General features: G+C 30.4%; 1 long non-coding RNA gene across 1 annotated transcript in view; it reads right to left on the bottom strand.

Annotated features, from left to right (window-relative positions):
- Positions 1 to 2602: 2602 nt before the first annotated feature.
- LOC111083570 overlaps positions 2603 to 6677 on the bottom strand; it is a 10721-nt gene continuing 6646 nt past the window's right edge. The window contains exons 2-3 of the long non-coding RNA XR_002609112.1: positions 5365 to 5499; positions 2603 to 2717 (exon numbers count right to left, since the gene is read on the bottom strand). This is a non-coding gene — a long non-coding RNA (uncharacterized LOC111083570). The remainder of the gene's footprint in view (positions 2718 to 5364; positions 5500 to 6677) is intronic.

Here is a 6677-nt window from a genome sequence, read left to right as displayed (position 1 = left end):
CTGGTACATTTTACTAAACACTTGCTACAATTTGTGTAGATAAACAACCGTCTGGTACATTTTACTAAACACTTGCTACAATTTGTGTAGATAAACAACCGTCTGGTACATTTTACTAAACACTTGCTACAACTTGTGTAGATAAACAACCGTCTGGTACATTTTACTAAACACTTGCTACAATTTGTGTAGATAAACATAGTAAATTTGGATTTATACTCAATATTCCTTCTCCAGTATGGGTTCAGTCCAAATTTTAAGCCTACTGGTTCACCAACTTTCAGCATTTAAATCATGTAGTTTTCTTTTACTTCAGTTGGTTAACCAGTTTTCCCACAATCTTACTTAGGTGATGCATCAAGATAAATTTGTTAATTGTCATTTGCAATTCAACATAATTAAACACACTTACGTCAACATTTATGGCTATTACCTGAAAACAATAACTTGGAAGTAATTATAAGTTAATATTAACTTCTGATCAGAGCAAGTTATTTCCTTAAATCAAAACTACAAATCAACCCAGTAATGAATATAGCTTATAAGGTTTACTTTTCTTACTAATAATGATTAGAATGCATTATTTCCTCACTTGGCTAATCTCGTCATTTACGATACTTTAGGCTATAAGTCCAAGAGTATCTCACTAGATTCAGTCAGCTTTGGAGAGTTAGGTTAGTCCTAAATCCACACACTGAAATAATAATACACAATAATCTCTATCATAAAAGTTTAATAATAAAAAATGATGAAACTAGATATGGTAGACAACCTAATCAATACTGTTAATGAAAATAAAGAATAAGTAAACACATATTGTTTGTTCTCAATGTAATTGTATTTTGGCATCAGTTGTTTTTAGTGATACAAGGTCTCTAGTTTGATACCACATAATAAACTTAAAGCTACCATCAGAAAGTCTCACAAAGAATTGTCACTTACACAAAAACAAATGTTACTGTTTTGTTGTTGTGCTTAGAGAGACTAAGATAGTACATTGGGGTGTTATTTCTAGCACTCTTGTATAACAAATTTTTGATGTTAAACAGCCATCCTGTTACTGTTAGAATGTTAAGTGATTTGTAATATCTAGTTTCAAATAACCATAATATCGTGAATGGCAACCAAGAACAACTCTGTACAACCATAGCCAAAATAAAATAAAAAAAATAAATCAATTCAATTGGCAATATTCTTGTATTTCAGATCATGAATATACACTATCGGGCAGTATACACAGTAACATGTCTCAGAAATATACTTTATGTGGAATTGTTCCCACTTGAAAAACATCAAAATAAAATCAATTAATTGTCCACTTCATTATTAAAGCATATCCATTACAATTCTTGGTTTTAAGCACTTTTCAAGGTCTTTAAAATCAAATTCTAAACCTTCCAAACCTTGATGTATACATATGTATCAACCATTATGCTGACTCTATTATTTAAAATATTTCCCAATAATAAAACTTTCTTCTTTATACTGAAGAATTTATAAAACAATATTCATGACTTACTCAATACTTTAGTTTCTAAACAGGAATATCAAACATGGTTATTTCAATGACTTCCTAGGAACACCTGAAAAACCTACACATTCTATGGAGATTAACAAGTGAGATGTGTAGGCAGGTAACGTATTTCACACCATCTTCTATTGATATAGAAAATCTAGTTACTTTTCACACTCGGATATTACTGCAACTTTACACATTTCAATGACAGTAATGTCCTTCAGTGACAAAGTAGGAGATATTACAGACCTTCACTATATTATAAAAGAGTGACATACATACATTTTCTGATGTAATCCAACATTTTATGTACAAAGCAATGGCTTTACACCAGGTCTACAAGTTTATCAACAGTTGACAAGAAACGAAAGCTACCAATTTATTGACTGACCCTGTAAAAAGCAATTGTACAGTACCTATGCAAGTACACACACGTACACGTACCGTGTTTTCGAGTCATACAATATACTTTATATCACATGTCCAGTTTATTTATCTTATTAACTCAAACATATTTGTTTAGTTAATCTCAGATCTAATTAGCAAATATACCGATTGATCCTTCTATTATAAAGTGGATCTATCTAATACTCATGGAGAAATCAGGTTCACCTTAGAAAACTACAACAGATCACTAAAATTCAATAATCACGTAAAACACATTCTTCAAGAAATAAGAGGAGCATGCGTAAAGGAAGAACAGTATTGTTAGTATAGTGCCACAATTTAAATGCTTGCTTACTCCTTAAGTAACTCGGAATAAATGTACAGAAATTCCATACGATTAATATACTGGAAACACTCAACCTATAACAATCTATTGCAACAAAAGGAGTATTAGTACCATTAAGTGGTGTTATGAATGTCACAAAGACAATGGACAAAAGAACAATTTGGTGCAAAAAAGAGTTTACTGAAAACATGTACAGCAAGGTGTCATTCAGAGGCAGGATTTACTGCATTCAACATAAAAATACAACATACATTTTCCAACTTTAGCTTAGCAATGTATACGAATTGCTGAAATGTTCATTTTAAAAAGTTACAATATAATTTTAATAACAAGGAGACATTTTACTTACTTTGATTTCTTGCCTGCCATTACCTGACCGTTTTGATCGTTCAAAGCCTTACACTGTTCAGTGGTGGAGTTTGACTCACTGATGTTAAAAGTAGTGTTGAGAAAGACATCTCTTTCTTTCTGAAAAATTAAATAGTTATGCCTTTTTTTTTAAACAACTAACAGGTGATTGCAAACAATTCAGCATATACATCCAAGCACTTCATTAAGTACACCAGAAGAAGAAGAAAATACTTAATGTGTACAGAAACCGAGAGCTCCTTGTAAAGGGATATTAATATAAACTTATAAACAAAACTAGCTGTATATATGTAAGAAACTTCAAACTCAGTATGTTTGAAAACTCACAAGTGTTTTCTACAGTAAATCCATATAATATTTAAATAACTTTCCTTAGAAGATATCTATGCAAGCCTCAAGAAACAAACAAACAAACAACAGAGCAAAACTTACAGAGTAAGGTATGCAAAATTCAGACTATTATTTCAGCAATATTCACACTCCATGTTGGGACACCTTTTGATAATGTTCAGTTTTTTTCTCTTTGTTGTTCTTATTATTTTATATTATGGGTATATTGTAGCTATTAAATATACCTGACATCTGTGGTATTAGCATTGTATCTCAATATGCTCAAGATCCATACCAGGACACAATTTCTTTTTGTATTGTAGGTTTGTGGTTAATTTTTCACCTTTACTTTATGGGCATTGTTTAAATACTGAACTTATCAATGATTCATTTTGTGTTGTCTGTTTATTTTAAATATTTGTTGTGAGGATGGCAACCTGAAAAAGCACTGTTTTTTTTTTCCTGTGCCTTTTTTGATATGTATTTTTAGTTACATAGCTTTTGTTTTGCCACCCTTCTGATACAAATAATACTGATTTACCGACTTCTGAATAGACTAATTATCACTATGATTTCTGATTAGATAATATGCTTTATTCAGTGTTATACAAGCTGCAAAAAACACATGATCTACAAGGTGTTAATGTTTATTTTCACCCCCATAAAATGTCAAAACAAACTGAATTTAAAGGGTGTAAACATAATAAAATAATCAGGGTTTAAAAATCAGAATGATTCTAGCAAAATAGGAATGGCTGGAATTTCTGTATGGTATTTAGACATATCATACATATTTTCAGTATAAAGGCCTACAGATGTTATTTCTTTAAAAATACTTTCTGATTTAGCTTAACACTTTTTAAACTAAAGTATTGGATGTTTACTCAAATTTATTACTGTCATCGAATGAATAATTATTTACCATATTATTTAAAATACCTTTTCTTTGTCCTCAATCTGGCCTGGTTTTGTTATAACCAAATCTTTACTGTCATTGAGATCAACAAGGACTTTACCTCAATCTGGCCTGGTTTTGTTATAACCAAATCTTTACTGTCATTGAGATCAACAAGGACTTTACCTCAATCTGGCCTGGTTTTGTTATAACCAAATCTTTACTTTCACTGAGATCAACAAGGACTTTATGTTCTTTTCAAGATAATATAAATTATTTTTCAAACTCATTATCCACTTGAAAGGATGATGAAAAGACACTTTACGATAAAAGTTAAAAAGAAACATGCTTTCAAATATTCTTGTGTGTAAATACAATTTTCCTGGACATTAGCAGGTTGGCCTGCATTAATTCAAGTTCAAACAAAGTCTAGGGCCAATCTCTGAATATTTTTAAAGAAACAAGATTAATTTTTATTTCTAATTTATAAAAGGTAATAATATCAATTAAATTAATGTAAATTTTATGAAAAACTTTTAATTTTACACAATTACTAGTTGTATATGTAAAAACAATACTAGAGAGCAGACCAATACCAAGGTTTAACAATTCATTAATCATTGCTTGTCCATCTTATACTTGTGTGTATAAAATAATTCTAAATGAATACTGCCTACAAAGAATTCTTATCCAATAACTTTTATTGATAGAACATGATGATTTAATTTTTTTAGCTAATTAACCACTAAGGAGACATATTCTTGAAAGCTTTCAAATTACTTGCTGCATAAGGATCATTTTAAATATTAATTTCTATAAAAATAATTTATTTTGTTCAAGTTAGACAAGAAAAACTGGACCTAGAAATTATTTTTCTCAATTTTCACCTCTTCGTAAAAATAAAACTTTCTTTATGTTCACAGGCCTTTAATTTTTACTCGTATATTATTCTAGCAATACAAGTGGCTTTACAGTCACCAAAAGTGTATTTTTCTCAGTATTGTGAAAGTGGAAGGTTAATTTAAAAACAACATTCACAAATAAACTTCTAGATGACAGTCAAGATTATGTCTGAATTTGATTTATGACGAAATTTTTCTGTTTTACAAAAAAAATATGACATGCATTAATAGAAATAGTGGAAAATTAGTTTTATTTGTTATATGACATATCATTAACTTGAATCCCTGTAACCATACAGTATTAAGCTGCATATTATGTTAAAAGTAAAAAACTTGTCACTAAAAATTAAACAAAATATAAAATGAATCAAGTTATTTTAAACCTTTATTGTCATTGTTCGTTTAATAACCCTTGTTGAATTAACTATACTTCAGAAATTCTGTTACAATTACAACCTTGTTTGTTATTTCTTAATTTCACATTCAGCTATGGTACGTAATATTCCTACGTTAAAAGTATTACAGATTAGTTACAATTCTGGAACTGAAGAGCAATCATTGCATCTTACACCTAATTTGACGTATCAATTAAGTCACGAAATTAGTTATCACTCCTTACCTCGTTATCCCGATTCAAACATTTTTCTGAGGTGCACTTGCACTGCTCAGTACAGTGCCGTTCACCCCTGCAACATCCACAACGAGCCGTAGCACAATTGCCTTGACACTTACAGGCTGCACCAGAGACTGAACGCTGAAAAATATGTTAAAATTAAACCTTCCTTTTTATTACATTTAAATATGATATATTATTTGGTATAAGGAATTTGTAAGTATTTCATGTTTCAAATAAATTAGTAGACTTACAGCAAACAACTGTATACTTAGCCTACAGAACACTTCAACAGTTTTCTAACTTACTGTGCCACATAATTTAACATATCTTAGAACATATAATCATGATATGTTTATTAACTTCATCTTGCCAATTACATTTGCAGCAAAACACCATTTACTTTTACCTAACGTTAAAAAAGTTTAAATGCATTTTCATATTGTGAATATTCAAAAAATTGGACTCTCTCTATTTAAAAACATAAGACAGAATACCTTTCAACAGGTTCACATCATGAGAGATGCAGTGGACACAGCATATGAAATAATAAAAGCTTGCAAGATACAACCCGAAAGAGAGAAACTGGACCTAAAGCAAAGCAATAATAAATGAAAACTGTGAAATGGAAGGTTGGGAAGTTGTATGGAACTGAACTTATCAGCATGATCAGCCAGGAAAGAGACAAATATTGTCCCCTAAGCAGCAGTAAAGATTAACACACCACAAATTTGCCAGCACTACTTTCTCAGTTAAAGCATGCAGAGAAAAGACTCTGCCAATAACAATATCACATGTAACTTGATATATCTCAACATTTACAGAAATCTTCAGTTTCCCTACCAATAGCACACCTACCACCACAGATTTATATCAACAGATCTACCCACAGCACAAAAGATAGCTTGTTTGGTTACTCCCAACTCCAAAAGCCACTAGTGATAGAGAATTTTCTGGGTTGAGGAGAACAAAGACATAATTAAAAACAACTATGGTTCAGGAAAAACAAAATCATTTGATGCTTTTTAGCATTTACAGGGAAAGACTCAACAAACTTAATTTTAAAAATATAATTTCACAATTTGTTGAATGAAATGTAGAACATAAAAGTTCTTCAAACATTAACTAATATAAACCTACGACTCCACAGTAACAAAATATGCCTACTGCTGATATTCAAACGTTAACTAATACAAACCTACGACTCCACAGTAACAAAATATGCCTACTGCTGATATTCAAACATTAACTAATACAAACCTACGACTCCACAGTAACAAAATATGCCTACTGCTGATATTCAAACATTAACTAATACA

The sequence above is a fragment of the Limulus polyphemus genome, unplaced genomic scaffold (genome assembly GCF_000517525.1).
Source record: "Limulus polyphemus unplaced genomic scaffold, Limulus_polyphemus-2.1.2 Scaffold10159, whole genome shotgun sequence".
Lineage (NCBI taxonomy): Eukaryota > Metazoa > Arthropoda > Merostomata > Xiphosura > Limulidae > Limulus > Limulus polyphemus.
This window is presented reverse-complemented; position numbering and strand designations above follow the sequence as displayed.